Below are 22,236 nucleotides of genomic sequence, written 5' to 3'. Positions count from 1 at the left end.
GGGCTCAGTCTCGGCAAGCCTCTTTCTGAAAAGGCGAACGGTCGGATCCTTCTCCCACGAGGAAGGGCCCAGCCCTGAAAGCTCTTGCTGCTCTTCACCGTCCCTTGTGGCCCTACCTACAGGCACAACAGCACTGGGGATCTGTGCTTTCCCAGAGACGGAACATCTCACGGGGCTCAGTCTCGGCAAGCCTCTTTCTGAAAAGGCGAACGGTCGGATACTTGTCCCACGAGGAAGGGCCCAGCCCTGAAAGCTCTTGCTGCTCTTCACCGTCCCTTGGCACCCTACCTACAGGCACAACAGCACTGGGGATCTGTGCTTTCCCAGAGAAGGAATATCTCACGGGGCTCAGTCTCGGCAAGCCTCTTTCTGAAAAGGCGAACGGTCGGATCCTTCTCCCACGAGGAAGGGCCCAGCCCTGAAAGCTCTTGCTGCTCTTCACCGCCCCTTGGCACCCTACCTACAGGCACAACAGCACTGGGGATCTGTGCTTTCCCAGAGACGGAACATCTCACGGGGCTCAGTCTCGGCAAGCCTCTTTCTGAAAAGGCGAACGGTCGGATCCTTCTCCCACGAGGAAGGGCCCAGCCCTGAAAGCTCTTGCTGCTCTTCACCGTCCCTTGGCAGCCTACCTACAGGCACAACAGCACTGGGGATCTGTGCTTTCCCAGAGACGGAACATCTCACGGGGCTCAGTCTCGGCAAGCCTCTTTCTGAAAAGGCGAACGGTCGGATCCTTCTCCCACGAGGAAGGGCCCAGCCCTGAAAGCTCTTGCTGCTCTTCACCGTCCCTTGTGGCCCTACCTACAGGCACAACAGCACTGGGGATCTGTGCTTTCCCAGAGACGGAACATCTCGTGGCGCTACGCCTCGGCAGAGCCTCTTTTTTTTGGAAAAGGCGAACGGTCGGATCCTTCTCCCACGAGGAAGGGCCCAGCCCTGAAAGCTCTTGCTGCTCTTCACTGTCCCTTGGCACCCTACCTACAGGCACAACAGCACTGGGGATCTGTGCTTTCCCAGAGACGGAACATCTCACGGGGCTCAGTCTCGGCAAGCCTCTTTCTGAAAAGGCGAACGGTCGGATCCTTCTCCCACGAGGAAGGGCCCAGCCCTGAAAGCTCTTGCTGCTCTTCACCGTCCCTTGGCACCCTACCTACAGGCACAACAGCACTGGGGATCTGTGCTTTCCCAGAGACGGAACATCTCACGGCGCTCAGTCTCGGCAAGCCTCTTTCTGAAAAGGCGAACGGTCGGATCCTTCTCCCACGAGGAAGGGCCCAGCCCTGAAACCTCTTGCTGCTCTTCACCACCCCTTGGCACCCTACCTACAGGCACAACAGCACTGGGGATCTGTGCTTTCCCAGAGACGGAACATCTCACGGGGCTCAGTCTCGGCAAGCCTCTTTCTGAAAAGGCGAACTGTCGGATACTTGTCCCACGAGGAAGGGCCCAGCCCTGAAAGCTCTTGCTGCTCTTCACCGTCCCTTGTGGCCCTACCTACAGGCACAACAGCACTGGGGATCTGTGCTTTCCCAGAGACGGAACATCTCACGGGGCTCAGTCTCGGCAAGCCTCTTTCTGAAAAGGCGAACGGTCGGATCCTTCTCCCCCGAGGAAGGGCCCAGCCCTGAAAGCTCTTGCTGCTCTTCACCGTCCCTTGGCACCCTACCTACAGGCACAACAGCACTGGGGATCTGTGCTTTCCCAGAGACGGAATATCTCACGGCGCTCAGTCTTGGCAAGCCTCTTTCTGAAAAGGCGAACGGTCGGATCCTTCTCCCACGAGGAAGGGCCCAGCCCTGAAACCTCTTGCTGCTCTTCACCACCCCTTGGCACCCTACCTACAGGCACAACAGCACTGGGGATCTGTGCTTTCCCAGAGACGGAACATCTCACGGGGCTCAGTCTCGGCAAGCCTCTTTCTGAAAAGACGAACGGTCGGATCCTTCTCCCACGAGGAAGGGCCCAGCCCTGAAAGCTCTTGCTGCTCTTCACCGCCCCTTGGCACCCTACCTACAGGCACAACAGCACTGGGGATCTGTGCTTTCCCAGAGACGGAACATCTCACGGGGCTCAGTCTCGGCAAGCCTCTTTCTGAAAAGGCGAACGGTCGGATCCTTCTCCCACGAGGAAGGGCCCAGCCCTGAAAGCTCTTGCTGCTCTTCACCGTCCCTTGGCACCCTACCTACAGGCACAACAGCACTGGGGATCTGTGCTTTCCCAGAGACGGAACATCTCACGGGGCTCAGTCTCGGCAAGCCTCTTTCTGAAAAGGCGAACGGTCGGATCCTTCTCCCCCGAGGAAGGGCCCAGCCCTGAAACCTCTTGCTGCTCTTCACCACCCCTTGGCACCCTACCTACAGGCACAACAGCACTGGGGATCTGTGCTTTCCCAGAGACGGAACATCTCACGGGGCTCAGTCTCGGCAAGCCTCTTTCTGAAAAGGCGAACGGTCGGATACTTGTCCCACGAGGAAGGGCCCAGCCCTGAAAGCTCTTGCTGCTCTTCACCGTCCCTTGGCACCCTACCTACAGGCACAACAGCACTGGGGATCTGTGCTTTCCCAGAGACGGAACATCTCACGGGGCTCAGTCTCGGCAAGCCTGTTTCTGAAAAGGCGAACGGTCGGATCCTTCTCCCACGAGGAAGGGCCCAGCCCTGAAACCTCTTGCTGCTCTTCACCGCCCCTTGGCACCCTACCTACAGGCACAACAGCACTGGGGATCTGTGCTTTGCCAGAGACGGAACATCTCACGGGGCTCAGTCTCGGCAAGCCTCTTTCTGAAAAGACGAACGGTGCGATCCTTCTCCCACGACGAAGGGCCCAGCCCTGAAAGCTCTTGCTGCTCTTCACCGTCCCTTGGCACCCTACCTACAGGCACAACAGCACTGGGGATCTGTGCTTTCCCAGAGACGGAACGTCTCACGGGGCTCAGTCTCGGCAAGCCTCTTTCTGAAAAGGCGAACGGTCGGATCCTTCTCCCACGAGGAAGGGCCCAGCCCTGAAAGCTCTTGCTGCTCTTCACCGTCCCTTGGCACCCTACCTACAGGCACAACAGCACTGGGGATCTGTGCTTTCCCAGAGACGGAACATCTCACGGCGCTCAGTCTCGGCAAGCCTCTTTCTGAAAAGGCGAACGGTCGGATCCTTCTCCCACGAGGAAGGGCCCAGCCCTGAAAGCTCTTGCTGCTCTTCACCGTCCCTTGGCACCCTACCTACAGGCACAACAGCACTGGGGATCTGTGCTTTCCCAGAGACGGAACATCTCACGGCGCTCAGTCTCGGCAAGCCTCTTTCTGAAAAGGCGAACGGTCGGATCCTTCTCCCCCGAGGAAGGGCCCAGCCCTGAAAGCTCTTGCTGCTCTTCACCGCCCCTTGGCACCCTACCTACAGGCACAACAGCACTGGGGATCTGTGCTTTCCCAGAGACGGAACATCTCACGGGGCTCAGTCTCGGCAAGCCTCTTTCTGAAAAGGCGAACGGTCGGATCCTTCTCCCACGAGGAAGGGCCCAGCCCTGAAAGCTCTTGCTGCTCTTCACCGCCCCTTGGCACCCTACCTACAGGCACAACAGCACTGGGGATCTGTGCTTTCCCAGAGACGGAACATCTCACGGGGCTCAGTCTCGGCAAGCCTCTTTCTGAAAAGGCGAACGGTCGGATCCTTCTCCCCCGAGGAAGGGCCCAGCCCTGAAACCTCTTGCTGCTCTTCACCGCCCCTTGGCACCCTACCTACAGGCACAACAGCACTGGGGATCTGTGCTTTGCCAGAGACGGAACATCTCACGGGGCTCAGTCTCGGCAAGCCTCTTTCTGAAAAGACGAACGGTGCGATCCTTCTCCCACGACGAAGGGCCCAGCCCTGAAAGCTCTTGCTGCTCTTCACCGTCCCTTGGCACCCTACCTACAGGCACAACAGCACTGGGGATCTGTGCTTTCCCAGAGACGGAACGTCTCACGGGGCTCAGTCTCGGCAAGCCTCTTTCTGAAAAGGCGAACGGTCGGATCCTTCTCCCACGAGGAAGGGCCCAGCCCTGAAAGCTCTTGCTGCTCTTCACCGTCCCTTGGCACCCTACCTACAGGCACAACAGCACTGGGGATCTGTGCTTTCCCAGAGACGGAACATCTCACGGGGCTCAGTCTCGGCAAGCCTCTTTCTGAAAAGGCGAACGGTCGGATCCTTCTCCCACGAGGAAGGGCCCAGCCCTGAAAGCTCTTGCTGCTCTTCACCGTCCCTTGGCACCCTACCTACAGGCACAACAGCACTGGGGATCTGTGCTTTCCCAGAGACGGAACATCTCACGGCGCTCAGTCTCGGCAAGCCTCTTTCTGAAAAGGCGAACGGTCGGATCCTTCTCCCACGAGGAAGGGCCCAGCCCTGAAACCTCTTGCTGCTCTTCACCACCCCTTGGCACCCTACCTACAGGCACAACAGCACTGGGGATCTGTGCTTTCCCAGAGACGGAACATCTCACGGGGCTCAGTCTCGGCAAGCCTCTTTCTGAAAAGGCGAACGGTCGGATACTTGTCCCACGAGGAAGGGCCCAGCCCTGAAAGCTCTTGCTGCTCTTCACCGCCCCTTGGCACCCTACCTACAGGCACAACAGCACTGGGGATCTGTGCTTTCCCAGAGACGGAACATCTCACGGCGCTCAGTCTCGGCAAGCCTCTTTCTGAAAAGACGAACGGTCGGATCCTTCTCCCACGAGGAAGGGCCCAGCCCTGAAAGCTCTTGCTGCTCTTCACCGCCCCTTGGCACCCTACCTACAGGCACAACAGCACTGGGGATCTGTGCTTTCCCAGAGACGGAACATCTCACGGGGCTCAGTCTCGGCAAGCCTCTTTCTGAAAAGGCGAACGGTCGGATCCTTCTCCCACGAGGAAGGGCCCAGCCCTGAAAGCTCTTGCTGCTCTTCACCGTCCCTTGGCACCCTACCTACAGGCACAACAGCACTGGGGATCTGTGCTTTCCCAGAGACGGAATATCTCACGGGGCTCAGTCTCGGCAAGCCTCTTTCTGAAAAGGCGAAAGGTCGGATCCTTCTCCCACGAGGAAGGGCCCAGCCCTGAAAGCTCTTGCTGCTCTTCACCGTCCCTTGTGGCCCTACCTACAGGCACAACAGCACTGGGGATCTGTGCTTTCCCAGAGACGGAACATCTCGTGGCGCTACGCCTCGGCAGAGCCTCTTTTTTTTGGAAAAGGCGAACGGTCGGATACTTGTCCCACGAGGAAGGGCCCAGCCCTGAAAGCTCTTGCTGCTCTTCACTGTCCCTTGGCACCCTACCTACAGGCACAACAGCACTGGGGATCTGTGCTTTCCCAGAGACGGAACATCTCACGGGGCTCAGTCTCGGCAAGCCTCTTTCTGAAAAGGCGAACGGTCGGATCCTTCTCCCCCGAGGAAGGGCCCAGCCCTGAAACCTCTTGCTGCTCTTCACCACCCCTTGGCACCCTACCTACAGGCACAACAGCACTGGGGATCTGTGCTTTCCCAGAGACGGAACATCTCACGGGGCTCAGTCTCGGCAAGCCTCTTTCTGAAAAGGCGAACGGTCGGATACTTGTCCCACGAGGAAGGGCCCAGCCCTGAAAGCTCTTGCTGCTCTTCACCGTCCCTTGTGGCCCTACCTACAGGCACAACAGCACTGGGGATCTGTGCTTTCCCAGAGACGGAACATCTCACGGCGCTCAGTCTCGGCAAGCCTCTTTCTGAAAAGGCGAACGGTCGGATCCTTCTCCCCCGAGGAAGGGCCCAGCCCTGAAAGCTCTTGCTGCTCTTCACCGCCCCTTGGCACCCTACCTACAGGCACAACAGCACTGGGGATCTGTGCTTTCCCAGAGACGGAACATCTCACGGGGCTCAGTCTCGGCAAGCCTCTTTCTGAAAAGGCGAACGGTCGGATCCTTCTCCCACGAGGAAGGGCCCAGCCCTGAAAGCTCTTGCTGCTCTTCACCGTCCCTTGGCACCCTACCTACAGGCACAACAGCACTGGGGATCTGTGCTTTCCCAGAGAAGGAATATCTCACGGGGCTCAGTCTCGGCAAGCCTCTTTCTGAAAAGGCGAACGGTCGGATCCTTCTCCCACGAGGAAGGGCCCAGCCCTGAAAGCTCTTGCTGCTCTTCACCGTCCCTTGGCACCCTACCTACAGGCACAACAGCACTGGGGATCTGTGCTTTCCCAGAGACGGAATATCTCACGGGGCTCAGTCTCGGCAAGCCTCTTTCTGAAAAGGCGAACGGTCGGATCCTTCTCCCACGAGGAAGGGCCCAGCCCTGAAAGCTCTTGCTGCTCTTCACCGTCCCTTGGCAGCCTACCTACAGGCACAACAGCACTGGGGATCTGTGCTTTCCCAGAGACGGAACATCTCACGGGGCTCAGTCTCGGCAAGCCTCTTTCTGAAAAGGCGAACGGTCGGATCCTTCTCCCACGAGGAAGGGCCCAGCCCTGAAAGCTCTTGCTGCTCTTCACCGTCCCTTGTGGCCCTACCTACAGGCACAACAGCACTGGGGATCTGTGCTTTCCCAGAGACGGAACATCTCGTGGCGCTACGCCTCGGCAGAGCCTCTTTTTTTTGGAAAAGGCGAACGGTCGGATACTTGTCCCACGAGGAAGGGCCCAGCCCTGAAAGCTCTTGCTGCTCTTCACTGTCCCTTGGCACCCTACCTACAGGCACAACAGCACTGGGGATCTGTGCTTTCCCAGAGACGGAACATCTCACGGGGCTCAGTCTCGGCAAGCCTCTTTCTGAAAAGGCGAACGGTCGGATCCTTCTCCCACGAGGAAGGGCCCAGCCCTGAAAGCTCTTGCTGCTCTTCACCGCCCCTTGGCACCCTACCTACAGGCACAACAGCACTGGGGATCTGTGCTTTCCCAGAGACGGAACATCTCGTGGCGCTACGCCTCGGCAGAGCCTCTTTTTTCTGGAAAAGGCGAACGGTCGGATCCTTCTCCCACGAGGAAGGGCCCAGCCCTGAAACCTCTTGCTGCTCTTCACCGCCCCTTGGCACCCTACCTACAGGCACAACAGCACTGGGGATCTGTGCTTTCCCAGAGACGGAACATCTCACGGGGCTCAGTCTCGGCAAGCCTCTTTCTGAAAAGGCGAACGGTCGGATCCTTCTCCCACGAGGAAGGGCCCAGCCCTGAAAGCTCTTGCTGCTCTTCACCGCCCCTTGGCACCCTACCTACAGGCACAACAGCACTGGGGATCTGTGCTTTCCCAGAGACGGAACATCTCACGGGGCTCAGTCTCGGCAAGCCTCTTTCTGAAAAGGCGAACGGTCGGATCCTTCTCCCACGAGGAAGGGCCCAGCCCTGAAAGCTCTTGCTGCTCTTCACCGTCCCTTGGCACCCTACCTACAGGCACAACAGCACTGGGGATCTGTGCTTTCCCAGAGACGGAACATCTCACGGGGCTCAGTCTCGGCAAGCCTCTTTCTGAAAAGGCGAACGGTCGGATCCTGCTCCCACGAGGAAGGGCCCAGCCCTGAAAGCTCTTGCTGCTCTTCACCGCCCCTTGTGGCCCTACCTACAGGCACAACAGCACTGGGGATCTGTGCTTTCCCAGAGACGGAACATCTCACGGGGCTCAGTCTCGGCAAGCCTCTTTCTGAAAAGGCGAACGGTCGGATCCTTCTCCCACGAGGAAGGGCCCAGCCCTGAAAGCTCTTGCTGCTCTTCACCGTCCCTTGGCACCCTACCTACAGGCACAACAGCACTGGGGATCTGTGCTTTCCCAGAGAAGGAATATCTCACGGGGCTCAGTCTCGGCAAGCCTCTTTCTGAAAAGGCGAACGGTCGGATCCTTCTCCCACGAGGAAGGGCCCAGCCCTGAAAGCTCTTGCTGCTCTTCACCGTCCCTTGGCACCCTACCTACAGGCACAACAGCACTGGGGATCTGTGCTTTCCCAGAGACGGAATATCTCACGGCGCTCAGTCTCGGCAAGCCTCTTTCTGAAAAGGCGAACGGTCGGATCCTTCTCCCACGAGGAAGGGCCCAGCCCTGAAAGCTCTTGCTGCTCTTCACCGTCCCTTGGCACCCTACCTACAGGCACAACAGCACTGGGGATCTGTGCTTTCCCAGAGACGGAACATCTCACGGGGCTCAGTCTCGGCAAGCCTCTTTCTGAAAAGGCGAACGGTCGGATCCTTCTCCCACGAGGAAGGGCCCAGCCCTGAAAGCTCTTGCTGCTCTTCACCGTCCCTTGTGGCCCTACCTACAGGCACAACAGCACTGGGGATCTGTGCTTTCCCAGAGACGGAACATCTCGTGGCGCTACGCCTCGGCAGAGCCTCTTTTTTTTGGAAAAGGCGAACGGTCGGATCCTTCTCCCACGAGGAAGGGCCCAGCCCTGAAAGCTCTTGCTGCTCTTCACTGTCCCTTGGCACCCTACCTACAGGCACAACAGCACTGGGGATCTGTGCTTTCCCAGAGACGGAACATCTCACGGGGCTCAGTCTCGGCAAGCCTCTTTCTGAAAAGGCGAACGGTCGGATCCTTCTCCCACGAGGAAGGGCCCAGCCCTGAAAGCTCTTGCTGCTCTTCACCGTCCCTTGGCACCCTACCTACAGGCACAACAGCACTGGGGATCTATGCTTTCGCAGAGACGGAACATCTCGTAGTGCTACGCCTCGGCAGAGCCTCTTTTTTTTGGAAAAGGCGAACGGTCGGATCCTTCTCCCACGAGGAAGGGCCCAGCCCTGAAAGCTCTTGCTGCTCTTCACCGCCCCTTGGCACCCTACCTACAGGCACAACAGCACTGGGGATCTGTGCTTTCCCAGAGACGGAACATCTCACGGCGCTCAGTCTCGGCAAGCCTCTTTCTGAAAAGACGAACGGTCGGATCCTTCTCCCACGAGGAAGGGCCCAGCCCTGAAAGCTCTTGCTGCTCTTCACCGCCCCTTGGCACCCTACCTACAGGCACAACAGCACTGGGGATCTGTGCTTTCCCAGAGACGGAACATCTCACGGGGCTCAGTCTCGGCAAGCCTCTTTCTGAAAAGGCGAACGGTCGGATCCTTCTCCCACGAGGAAGGGCCCAGCCCTGAAAGCTCTTGCTGCTCTTCACCGTCCCTTGGCACCCTACCTACAGGCACAACAGCACTGGGGATCTGTGCTTTCCCAGAGAAGGAATATCTCACGGGGCTCAGTCTCGGCAAGCCTCTTTCTGAAAAGGCGAACGGTCGGATCCTTCTCCCACGAGGAAGGGCCCAGCCCTGAAAGCTCTTGCTGCTCTTCACCGTCCCTTGGCACCCTACCTACAGGCACAACAGCACTGGGGATCTGTGCTTTCCCAGAGACGGAATATCTCACGGGGCTCAGTCTCGGCAAGCCTCTTTCTGAAAAGGCGAACGGTCGGATCCTTCTCCCACGAGGAAGGGCCCAGCCCTGAAAGCTCTTGCTGCTCTTCACCGCCCCTTGGCAGCCTACCTACAGGCACAACAGCACTGGGGATCTGTGCTTTCCCAGAGACGGAACATCTCACGGGGCTCAGTCTCGGCAAGCCTCTTTCTGAAAAGGCGAACGGTCGGATCCTTCTCCCACGAGGAAGGGCCCAGCCCTGAAAGCTCTTGCTGCTCTTCACCGTCCCTTGTGGCCCTACCTACAGGCACAACAGCACTGGGGATCTGTGCTTTCCCAGAGACGGAACATCTCGTGGCGCTACGCCTCGGCAGAGCCTCTTTTTTTTGGAAAAGGCGAACGGTCGGATACTTGTCCCACGAGGAAGGGCCCAGCCCTGAAAGCTCTTGCTGCTCTTCACTGTCCCTTGGCACCCTACCTACAGGCACAACAGCAGTGGGGATCTGTGCTTTCCCAGAGACGGAACATCTCACGGGGCTCAGTCTCGGCAAGCCTCTTTCTGAAAAGGCGAACGGTCGGATCCTTCTCCCACGAGGAAGGGCCCAGCCCTGAAAGCTCTTGCTGCTCTTCACCGTCCCTTGGCACCCTACCTACAGGCACAACAGCACTGGGGATCTATGCTTTCGCAGAGACGGAACATCTCGTAGTGCTACGCCTCGGCAGAGCCTCTTTTTTTTGGAAAAGGCGAACGGTCGGATCCTTCTCCCACGAGGAAGGGCCCAGCCCTGAAAGCTCTTGCTGCTCTTCACCGCCCCTTGGCACCCTACCTACAGGCACAACAGCACTGGGGATCTGTGCTTTCCCAGAGACGGAACATCTCACGGGGCTCAGTCTCGGCAAGCCTCTTTCTGAAAAGGCGAACGGTGCGATCCTTCTCCCACGAGGAAGGGCCCAGCCCTGAAAGCTCTTGCTACTCTTCACCGCCCCTTGGCACCCTACCTACAGGCACAACAGCAGTGGGGATCTGTGCTTTCCCAGAGACGGAACATCTCACGGCGCTCAGTCTCGGCAAGCCTCTTTCTGAAAAGGCGAACGGTCGGATCCTTCTCCCACGAGGAAGGGCCCAGCCCTGAAAGCTCTTGCTGCTCTTCACCGCCCCTTGGCACCCTACCTACAGGCACAACAGCACTGGGGATCTGTGCTTTCCCAGAGACGGAACATCTCGTGGCGCTACGCCTCGGCAGAGCCTCTTTTTTCTGGAAAAGGCGAACGGTCGGATCCTTCTCCCACGAGGAAGGGCCCAGCCCTGAAAGCTCTTGCTGCTCTTCACCGCCCCTTGGCACCCTACCTACAGGCACAACAGCACTGGGGATCTGTGCTTTCCCAGAGACGGAACATCTCACGGGGCTCAGTCTCGGCAAGCCTCTTTCTGAAAAGGCGAACTGTCGGATACTTGTCCCACGAGGAAGGGCCCAGCCCTGAAAGCTCTTGCTGCTCTTCACCGTCCCTTGTGGCCCTACCTACAGGCACAACAGCACTGGGGATCTGTGCTTTCCCAGAGACGGAACATCTCACGGGGCTCAGTCTCGGCAAGCCTCTTTCTGAAAAGGCGAACGGTCGGATCCTTCTCCCACGAGGAAGGGCCCAGCCCTGAAAGCTCTTGCTGCTCTTCACCGTCCCTTGGCACCCTACCTACAGGCACAACAGCACTGGGGATCTGTGCTTTCCCAGAGACGGAATATCTCACGGCGCTCAGTCTTGGCAAGCCTCTTTCTGAAAAGGCGAACGGTCGGATCCTTCTCCCACGAGGAAGGGCCCAGCCCTGAAAGCTCTTGCTGCTCTTCACCGCCCCTTGGCACCCTACCTACAGGCACAACAGCACTGGGGATCTGTGCTTTCCCAGAGACGGAACATCTCACGGGGCTCAGTCTCGGCAAGCCTCTTTCTGAAAAGACGAACGGTCGGATCCTTCTCCCACGAGGAAGGGCCCAGCCCTGAAAGCTCTTGCTGCTCTTCACCGCCCCTTGGCACCCTACCTACAGGCACAACAGCACTGGGGATCTGTGCTTTCCCAGAGACGGAACATCTCACGGGGCTCAGTCTCGGCAAGCCTCTTTCTGAAAAGGCGAACGGTCGGATCCTTCTCCCACGAGGAAGGGCCCAGCCCTGAAAGCTCTTGCTGCTCTTCACCGTCCCTTGGCACCCTACCTACAGGCACAACAGCACTGGGGATCTGTGCTTTCCCAGAGACGGAACATCTCACGGGGCTCAGTCTCGGCAAGCCTCTTTCTGAAAAGGCGAACGGTCGGATCCTTCTCCCCCGAGGAAGGGCCCAGCCCTGAAACCTCTTGCTGCTCTTCACCACCCCTTGGCACCCTACCTACAGGCACAACAGCACTGGGGATCTGTGCTTTCCCAGAGACGGAACATCTCACGGGGCTCAGTCTCGGCAAGCCTCTTTCTGAAAAGGCGAACGGTCGGATACTTGTCCCACGAGGAAGGGCCCAGCCCTGAAAGCTCTTGCTGCTCTTCACCGTCCCTTGGCAGCCTACCTACAGGCACAACAGCACTGGGGATCTGTGCTTTCCCAGAGACGGAACATCTCACGGGGCTCAGTCTCGGCAAGCCTGTTTCTGAAAAGGCGAACGGTCGGATCCTTCTCCCACGAGGAAGGGCCCAGCCCTGAAACCTCTTGCTGCTCTTCACCGCCCCTTGGCACCCTACCTACAGGCACAACAGCACTGGGGATCTGTGCTTTGCCAGAGACGGAACATCTCACGGGGCTCAGTCTCGGCAAGCCTCTTTCTGAAAAGACGAACGGTGCGATCCTTCTCCCACGACGAAGGGCCCAGCCCTGAAAGCTCTTGCTGCTCTTCACCGTCCCTTGGCACCCTACCTACAGGCACAACAGCACTGGGGATCTGTGCTTTCCCAGAGACGGAACGTCTCACGGGGCTCAGTCTCGGCAAGCCTCTTTCTGAAAAGGCGAACGGTTGGATCCTTCTCCCACGAGGAAGGGCCCAGCCCTGAAAGCTCTTGCTGCTCTTCACCGTCCCTTGGCACCCTACCTACAGGCACAACAGCACTGGGGATCTGTGCTTTCCCAGAGACGGAACATCTCACGGCGCTCAGTCTCGGCAAGCCTCTTTCTGAAAAGGCGAACGGTCGGATCCTTCTCCCACGAGGAAGGGCCCAGCCCTGAAAGCTCTTGCTGCTCTTCACCGTCCCTTGGCACCCTACCTACAGGCACAACAGCACTGGGGATCTGTGCTTTCCCAGAGACGGAACATCTCACGGGGCTCAGTCTCGGCAAGCCTCTTTCTGAAAAGGCGAACGGTCGGATCCTTCTCCCACGAGGAAGGGCCCAGCCCTGAAAGCTCTTGCTGCTCTTCACCGCCCCTTGGCACCCTACCTACAGGCACAACAGCACTGGGGATCTGTGCTTTCCCAGAGACGGAACATCTCACGGGGCTCAGTCTCGGCAAGCCTCTTTCTGAAAAGGCGAACGGTCGGATCCTTCTCCCACGAGGAAGGGCCCAGCCCTGAAAGCTCTTGCTGCTCTTCACCGTCCCTTGGCACCCTACCTACAGGCACAACAGCACTGGGGATCTGTGCTTTCCCAGAGACGGAACGTCTCACGGGGCTCAGTCTCGGCAAGCCTCTTTCTGAAAAGGCGAACGGTCGGATCCTTCTCCCACGAGGAAGGGCCCAGCCCTGAAAGCTCTTGCTGCTCTTCACCGTCCCTTGGCACCCTACCTACAGGCACAACAGCACTGGGGATCTGTGCTTTCCCAGAGACGGAACATCTCACGGCGCTCAGTCTCGGCAAGCCTCTTTCTGAAAAGGCGAACGGTCGGATCCTTCTCCCACGAGGAAGGGCCCAGCCCTGAAAGCTCTTGCTGCTCTTCACCGTCCCTTGGCACCCTACCTACAGGCACAACAGCACTGGGGATCTGTGCTTTCCCAGAGACGGAACATCTCACGGCGCTCAGTCTCGGCAAGCCTCTTTCTGAAAAGGCGAACGGTCGGATCCTTCTCCCCCGAGGAAGGGCCCAGCCCTGAAACCTCTTGCTGCTCTTCACCACCCCTTGGCACCCTACCTACAGGCACAACAGCACTGGGGATCTGTGCTTTCCCAGAGACGGAACATCTCACGGCGCTCAGTCTCAGCAAGCCTCTTTCTGAAAAGGCGAACGGTCGGATACTTGTCCCACGAGGAAGGGCCCAGCCCTGAAAGCTCTTGCTGCTCTTCACCGCCCCTTGGCACCCTACCTACAGGCACAACAGCACTGGGGATCTGTGCTTTCCCAGAGACGGAACATCTCACGGCGCTCAGTCTCGGCAAGCCTCTTTCTGAAAAGACGAACGGTCGGATCCTTCTCCCACGAGGAAGGGCCCAGCCCTGAAAGCTCTTGCTGCTCTTCACCGCCCCTTGGCACCCTACCTACAGGCACAACAGCACTGGGGATCTGTGCTTTCCCAGAGACGGAACATCTCACGGGGCTCAGTCTCGGCAAGCCTCTTTCTGAAAAGGCGAACGGTCGGATCCTTCTCCCACGAGGAAGGGCCCAGCCCTGAAAGCTCTTGCTGCTCTTCACCGTCCCTTGGCACCCTACCTACAGGCACAACAGCACTGGGGATCTATGCTTTCGCAGAGACGGAACATCTCGTAGTGCTACGCCTCGGCAGAGCCTCTTTTTTTTGGAAAAGGCGAACGGTCGGATCCTTCTCCCACGAGGAAGGGCCCAGCCCTGAAAGCTCTTGCTGCTCTTCACCGCCCCTTGGCACCCTACCTACAGGCACAACAGCACTGGGGATCTGTGCTTTCCCAGAGACGGAATATCTCACGGGGCTCAGTCTCGGCAAGCCTCTTTCTGAAAAGGCGAACGGTCGGATCCTTCTCCCACGAGGAAGGGCCCAGCCCTGAAAGCTCTTGCTGCTCTTCACCGTCCCTTGGCAGCCTACCTACAGGCACAACAGCACTGGGGATCTGTGCTTTCCCAGAGACGGAACATCTCACGGGGCTCAGTCTCGGCAAGCCTCTTTCTGAAAAGGCGAACGGTCGGATCCTTCTCCCACGAGGAAGGGCCCAGCCCTGAAAGCTCTTGCTGCTCTTCACCGTCCCTTGTGGCCCTACCTACAGGCACAACAGCACTGGGGATCTGTGCTTTCCCAGAGACGGAACATCTCACGGGGCTCAGTCTCGGCAAGCCTCTTTCTGAAAAGGCGAACGGTCGGATCCTTCTCCCACGAGGAAGGGCCCAGCCCTGAAAGCTCTTGCTGCTCTTCACCGTCCCTTGGCACCCTACCTACAGGCACAACAGCACTGGGGATCTGTGCTTTCCCAGAGAAGGAATATCTCACGGGGCTCAGTCTCGGCAAGCCTCTTTCTGAAAAGGCGAACGGTCGGATCCTTCTCCCACGAGGAAGGGCCCAGCCCTGAAAGCTCTTGCTGCTCTTCACCGCCCCTTGGCACCCTACCTACAGGCACAACAGCACTGGGGATCTGTGCTTTCCCAGAGACGGAACATCTCACGGGGCTCAGTCTCGGCAAGCCTCTTTCTGAAAAGGCGAACGGTCGGATCCTTCTCCCACGAGGAAGGGCCCAGCCCTGAAAGCTCTTGCTGCTCTTCACCGTCCCTTGGCAGCCTACCTACAGGCACAACAGCACTGGGGATCTGTGCTTTCCCAGAGACGGAACATCTCACGGGGCTCAGTCTCGGCAAGCCTCTTTCTGAAAAGGCGAACGGTCGGATCCTTCTCCCACGAGGAAGGGCCCAGCCCTGAAAGCTCTTGCTGCTCTTCACCGTCCCTTGTGGCCCTACCTACAGGCACAACAGCACTGGGGATCTGTGCTTTCCCAGAGACGGAACATCTCGTGGCGCTACGCCTCGGCAGAGCCTCTTTTTTTTGGAAAAGGCGAACGGTCGGATCCTTCTCCCACGAGGAAGGGCCCAGCCCTGAAAGCTCTTGCTGCTCTTCACTGTCCCTTGGCACCCTACCTACAGGCACAACAGCACTGGGGATCTGTGCTTTCCCAGAGACGGAACATCTCACGGGGCTCAGTCTCGGCAAGCCTCTTTCTGAAAAGGCGAACGGTCGGATCCTTCTCCCACGAGGAAGGGCCCAGCCCTGAAAGCTCTTGCTGCTCTTCACCGTCCCTTGGCACCCTACCTACAGGCACAACAGCACTGGGGATCTGTGCTTTCCCAGAGACGGAACATCTCACGGCGCTCAGTCTCGGCAAGCCTCTTTCTGAAAAGGCGAACGGTCGGATCCTTCTCCCACGAGGAAGGGCCCAGCCCTGAAACCTCTTGCTGCTCTTCACCACCCCTTGGCACCCTACCTACAGGCACAACAGCACTGGGGATCTGTGCTTTCCCAGAGACGGAACATCTCACGGGGCTCAGTCTCGGCAAGCCTCTTTCTGAAAAGGCGAACTGTCGGATACTTGTCCCACGAGGAAGGGCCCAGCCCTGAAAGCTCTTGCTGCTCTTCACCGTCCCTTGTGGCCCTACCTACAGGCACAACAGCACTGGGGATCTGTGCTTTCCCAGAGACGGAACATCTCACGGGGCTCAGTCTCGGCAAGCCTCTTTCTGAAAAGGCGAACGGTCGGATCCTTCTCCCACGAGGAAGGGCCCAGCCCTGAAAGCTCTTGCTGCTCTTCACCGTCCCTTGGCACCCTACCTACAGGCACAACAGCACTGGGGATCTGTGCTTTCCCAGAGACGGAATATCTCACGGCGCTCAGTCTTGGCAAGCCTCTTTCTGAAAAGGCGAACGGTCGGATCCTTCTCCCACGAGGAAGGGCCCAGCCCTGAAAGCTCTTGCTGCTCTTCACCGCCCCTTGGCACCCTACCTACAGGCACAACAGCACTGGGGATCTGTGCTTTCCCAGAGACGGAACATCTCACGGGGCTCAGTCTCGGCAAGCCTCTTTCTGAAAAGACGAACGGTCGGATCCTTCTCCCACGAGGAAGGGCCCAGCCCTGAAAGCTCTTGCTGCTCTTCACCGCCCCTTGGCACCCTACCTACAGGCACAACAGCACTGGGGATCTGTGCTTTCCCAGAGACGGAACATCTCACGGGGCTCAGTCTCGGCAAGCCTCTTTCTGAAAAGGCGAACGGTCGGATCCTTCTCCCACGAGGAAGGGCCCAGCCCTGAAAGCTCTTGCTGCTCTTCACCGTCCCTTGGCACCCTACCTACAGGCACAACAGCACTGGGGATCTGTGCTTTCCCAGAGACGGAACATCTCACGGGGCTCAGTCTCGGCAAGCCTCTTTCTGAAAAGGCGAACGGTCGGATCCTTCTCCCCCGAGGAAGGGCCCAGCCCTGAAACCTCTTGCTGCTCTTCACCACCCCTTGGCACCCTACCTACAGGCACAACAGCACTGGGGATCTGTGCTTTCCCAGAGACGGAACATCTCACGGGGCTCAGTCTCGGCAAGCCTCTTTCTGAAAAGGCGAACGGTCGGATACTTGTCCCACGAGGAAGGGCCCAGCCCTGAAAGCTCTTGCTGCTCTTCACCGTCCCTTGGCAGCCTACCTACAGGCACAACAGCACTGGGGATCTGTGCTTTCCCAGAGACGGAACATCTCACGGGGCTCAGTCTCGGCAAGCCTGTTTCTGAAAAGGCGAACGGTCGGATCCTTCTCCCACGAGGAAGGGCCCAGCCCTGAAACCTCTTGCTGCTCTTCACCGCCCCTTGGCACCCTACCTACAGGCACAACAGCACTGGGGATCTGTGCTTTGCCAGAGACGGAACATCTCACGGGGCTCAGTCTCGGCAAGCCTCTTTCTGAAAAGACGAACGGTGCGATCCTTCTCCCACGACGAAGGGCCCAGCCCTGAAAGCTCTTGCTGCTCTTCACCGTCCCTTGGCACCCTACCTACAGGCACAACAGCACTGGGGATCTGTGCTTTCCCAGAGACGGAACGTCTCACGGGGCTCAGTCTCGGCAAGCCTCTTTCTGAAAAGACGAACGGTCGGATCCTTCTCCCACGAGGAAGGGCCCAGCCCTGAAAGCTCTTGCTGCTCTTCACCGTCCCTTGGCACCCTACCTACAGGCACAACAGCACTGGGGATCTGTGCTTTCCCAGAGACGGAACATCTCACGGCGCTCAGTCTCGGCAAGCCTCTTTCTGAAAAGGCGAACGGTCGGATCCTTCTCCCACGAGGAAGGGCCCAGCCCTGAAAGCTCTTGCTGCTCTTCACCGTCCCTTGGCACCCTACCTACAGGCACAACAGCACTGGGGATCTGTGCTTTCCCAGAGACGGAACATCTCACGGCGCTCAGTCTCGGCAAGCCTCTTTCTGAAAAGGCGAACGGTCGGATCCTTCTCCCCCGAGGAAGGGCCCAGCCCTGAAAGCTCTTGCTGCTCTTCACCGCCCCTTGGCACCCTACCTACAGGCACAACAGCACTGGGGATCTGTGCTTTCCCAGAGACGGAACATCTCACGGGGCTCAGTCTCGGCAAGCCTCTTTCTGAAAAGGCGAACGGTCGGATCCTTCTCCCACGAGGAAGGGCCCAGCCCTGAAAGCTCTTGCTGCTCTTCACCGTCCCTTGGCACCCTACCTACAGGCACAACAGCACTGGGGATCTGTGCTTTCCCAGAGACGGAACATCTCACGGCGCTCAGTCTCGGCAAGCCTCTTTCTGAAAAGGCGAACGGTCGGATCCTTCTCCCCCGAGGAAGGGCCCAGCCCTGAAACCTCTTGCTGCTCTTCACCGCCCCTTGGCACCCTACCTACAGGCACAACAGCACTGGGGATCTGTGCTTTGCCAGAGACGGAACATCTCACGGGGCTCAGTCTCGGCAAGCCTCTTTCTGAAAAGACGAACGGTGCGATCCTTCTCCCACGACGAAGGGCCCAGCCCTGAAAGCTCTTGCTGCTCTTCACCGTCCCTTGGCACCCTACCTACAGGCACAACAGCACTGGGGATCTGTGCTTTCCCAGAGACGGAACGTCTCACGGGGCTCAGTCTCGGCAAGCCTCTTTCTGAAAAGGCGAACGGTCGGATCCTTCTCCCACGAGGAAGGGCCCAGCCCTGAAAGCTCTTGCTGCTCTTCACCGTCCCTTGGCACCCTACCTACAGGCACAACAGCACTGGGGATCTGTGCTTTCCCAGAGACGGAACATCTCACGGCGCTCAGTCTCGGCAAGCCTCTTTCTGAAAAGGCGAACGGTCGGATCCTTCTCCCACGAGGAAGGGCCCAGCCCTGAAAGCTCTTGCTGCTCTTCACCGTCCCTTGGCACCCTACCTACAGGCACAACAGCACTGGGGATCTGTGCTTTCCCAGAGACGGAACATCTCACGGCGCTCAGTCTCGGCAAGCCTCTTTCTGAAAAGGCGAACGGTCGGATCCTTCTCCCCCGAGGAAGGGCCCAGCCCTGAAACCTCTTGCTGCTCTTCACCACCCCTTGGCACCCTACCTACAGGCACAACAGCACTGGGGATCTGTGCTTTCCCAGAGACGGAACATCTCATGGGGCTCAGTCTCAGCAAGCCTCTTTCTGAAAAGGCGAACGGTCGGATACTTGTCCCACGAGGAAGGGCCCAGCCCTGAAAGCTCTTGCTGCTCTTCACCGCCCCTTGGCACCCTACCTACAGGCACAACAGCACTGGGGATCTGTGCTTTCCCAGAGACGGAACATCTCACGGCGCTCAGTCTCGGCAAGCCTCTTTCTGAAAAGACGAACGGTCGGATCCTTCTCCCACGAGGAAGGGCCCAGCCCTGAAAGCTCTTGCTGCTCTTCACCGCCCCTTGGCACCCTACCTACAGGCACAACAGCACTGGGGATCTGTGCTTTCCCAGAGACGGAACATCTCACGGGGCTCAGTCTCGGCAAGCCTCTTTCTGAAAAGGCGAACGGTCGGATCCTTCTCCCACGAGGAAGGGCCCAGCCCTGAAAGCTCTTGCTGCTCTTCACCGTCCCTTGGCACCCTACCTACAGGCACAACAGCACTGGGGATCTATGCTTTCGCAGAGACGGAACATCTCGTAGTGCTACGCCTCGGCAGAGCCTCTTTTTTTTGGAAAAGGCGAACGGTCGGATCCTTCTCCCACGAGGAAGGGCCCAGCCCTGAAAGCTCTTGCTGCTCTTCACCGCCCCTTGGCACCCTACCTACAGGCACAACAGCACTGGGGATCTGTGCTTTCCCAGAGACGGAATATCTCACGGGGCTCAGTCTCGGCAAGCCTCTTTCTGAAAAGGCGAACGGTCGGATCCTTCTCCCACGAGGAAGGGCCCAGCCCTGAAAGCTCTTGCTGCTCTTCACCGTCCCTTGTGGCCCTACCTACAGGCACAACAGCACTGGGGATCTGTGCTTTCCCAGAGACGGAACATCTCACGGGGCTCAGTCTCGGCAAGCCTCTTTCTGAAAAGGCGAACGGTCGGATCCTTCTCCCACGAGGAAGGGCCCAGCCCTGAAAGCTCTTGCTGCTCTTCACCGTCCCTTGGCACCCTACCTACAGGCACAACAGCACTGGGGATCTGTGCTTTCCCAGAGACGGAACGTCTCACGGGGCTCAGTCTCGGCAAGCCTCTTTCTGAAAAGGCGAACGGTCGGATCCTTCTCCCACGAGGAAGGGCCCAGCCCTGAAAGCTCTTGCTGCTCTTCACCGTCCCTTGGCACCCTACCTACAGGCACAACAGCACTGGGGATCTGTGCTTTCCCAGAGACGGAACATCTCACGGCGCTCAGTCTCGGCAAGCCTCTTTCTGAAAAGGCGAACGGTCGGATCCTTCTCCCACGAGGAAGGGCCCAGCCCTGAAAGCTCTTGCTGCTCTTCACCGTCCCTTGGCACCCTACCTACAGGCACAACAGCACTGGGGATCTGTGCTTTCCCAGAGACGGAACATCTCACGGCGCTCAGTCTCGGCAAGCCTCTTTCTGAAAAGGCGAACGGTCGGATCCTTCTCCCCCGAGGAAGGGCCCAGCCCTGAAACCTCTTGCTGCTCTTCACCACCCCTTGGCACCCTACCTACAGGCACAACAGCACTGGGGATCTGTGCTTTCCCAGAGACGGAACATCTCATGGGGCTCAGTCTCAGCAAGCCTCTTTCTGAAAAGGCGAACGGTCGGATACTTGTCCCACGAGGAAGGGCCCAGCCCTGAAAGCTCTTGCTGCTCTTCACCGCCCCTTGGCACCCTACCTACAGGCACAACAGCACTGGGGATCTGTGCTTTCCCAGAGACGGAACATCTCACGGCGCTCAGTCTCGGCAAGCCTCTTTCTGAAAAGACGAACGGTCGGATCCTTCTCCCACGAGGAAGGGCCCAGCCCTGAAAGCTCTTGCTGCTCTTCACCGCCCCTTGGCACCCTACCTACAGGCACAACAGCACTGGGGATCTGTGCTTTCCCAGAGACGGAACATCTCACGGGGCTCAGTCTCGGCAAGCCTCTTTCTGAAAAGGCGAACGGTCGGATCCTTCTCCCACGAGGAAGGGCCCAGCCCTGAAAGCTCTTGCTGCTCTTCACCGTCCCTTGGCACCCTACCTACAGGCACAACAGCACTGGGGATCTATGCTTTCGCAGAGACGGAACATCTCGTAGTGCTACGCCTCGGCAGAGCCTCTTTTTTTTGGAAAAGGCGAACGGTCGGATCCTTCTCCCACGAGGAAGGGCCCAGCCCTGAAAGCTCTTGCTGCTCTTCACCGCCCCTTGGCACCCTACCTACAGGCACAACAGCACTGGGGATCTGTGCTTTCCCAGAGACGGAATATCTCACGGGGCTCAGTCTCGGCAAGCCTCTTTCTGAAAAGGCGAACGGTCGGATCCTTCTCCCACGAGGAAGGGCCCAGCCCTGAAAGCTCTTGCTGCTCTTCACCGTCCCTTGTGGCCCTACCTACAGGCACAACAGCACTGGGGATCTGTGCTTTCCCAGAGACGGAACATCTCACGGGGCTCAGTCTCGGCAAGCCTCTTTCTGAAAAGGCGAACGGTCGGATCCTTCTCCCACGAGGAAGGGCCCAGCCCTGAAAGCTCTTGCTGCTCTTCACCGTCCCTTGGCACCCTACCTACAGGCACAACAGCACTGGGGATCTGTGCTTTCCCAGAGAAGGAATATCTCACGGGGCTCAGTCTCGGCAAGCCTCTTTCTGAAAAGGCGAACGGTCGGATCCTTCTCCCACGAGGAAGGGCCCAGCCCTGAAAGCTCTTGCTGCTCTTCACCGCCCCTTGGCACCCTACCTACAGGCACAACAGCACTGGGGATCTGTGCTTTCCCAGAGACGGAACATCTCACGGGGCTCAGTCTCGGCAAGCCTCTTTCTGAAAAGGCGAACGGTCGGATCCTTCTCCCACGAGGAAGGGCCCAGCCCTGAAAGCTCTTGCTGCTCTTCACCGTCCCTTGGCACCCTACCTACAGGCACAACAGCACTGGGGATCTGTGCTTTCCCAGAGACGGAACATCTCACGGGGCTCAGTCTCGGCAAGCCTCTTTCTGAAAAGGCGAACGGTCGGATCCTTCTCCCACGAGGAAGGGCCCAGCCCTGAAAGCTCTTGCTGCTCTTCACCGTCCCTTGTGGCCCTACCTACAGGCACAACAGCACTGGGGATCTGTGCTTTCCCAGAGACGGAACATCTCGTGGCGCTACGCCTCGGCAGAGCCTCTTTTTTTTGGAAAAGGCGAACGGTCGGATCCTTCTCCCACGAGGAAGGGCCCAGCCCTGAAAGCTCTTGCTGCTCTTCACCGTCCCTTGGCACCCTACCTACAGGCACAACAGCACTGGGGATCTGTGCTTTCCCAGAGACGGAACATCTCACGGCGCTCAGTCTCGGCAAGCCTCTTTCTGAAAAGGCGAACGGTCGGATCCTTCTCCCCCGAGGAAGGGCCCAGCCCTGAAACCTCTTGCTGCTCTTCACCACCCCTTGGCACCCTACCTACAGGCACAACAGCACTGGGGATCTGTGCTTT

Source organism: Buteo buteo, chromosome 6, assembly GCF_964188355.1.
Source record: "Buteo buteo chromosome 6, bButBut1.hap1.1, whole genome shotgun sequence".
Taxonomy (NCBI): Eukaryota; Metazoa; Chordata; class Aves; order Accipitriformes; family Accipitridae; genus Buteo; species Buteo buteo.
Note: the sequence above shows the minus strand (reverse complement) of the source record.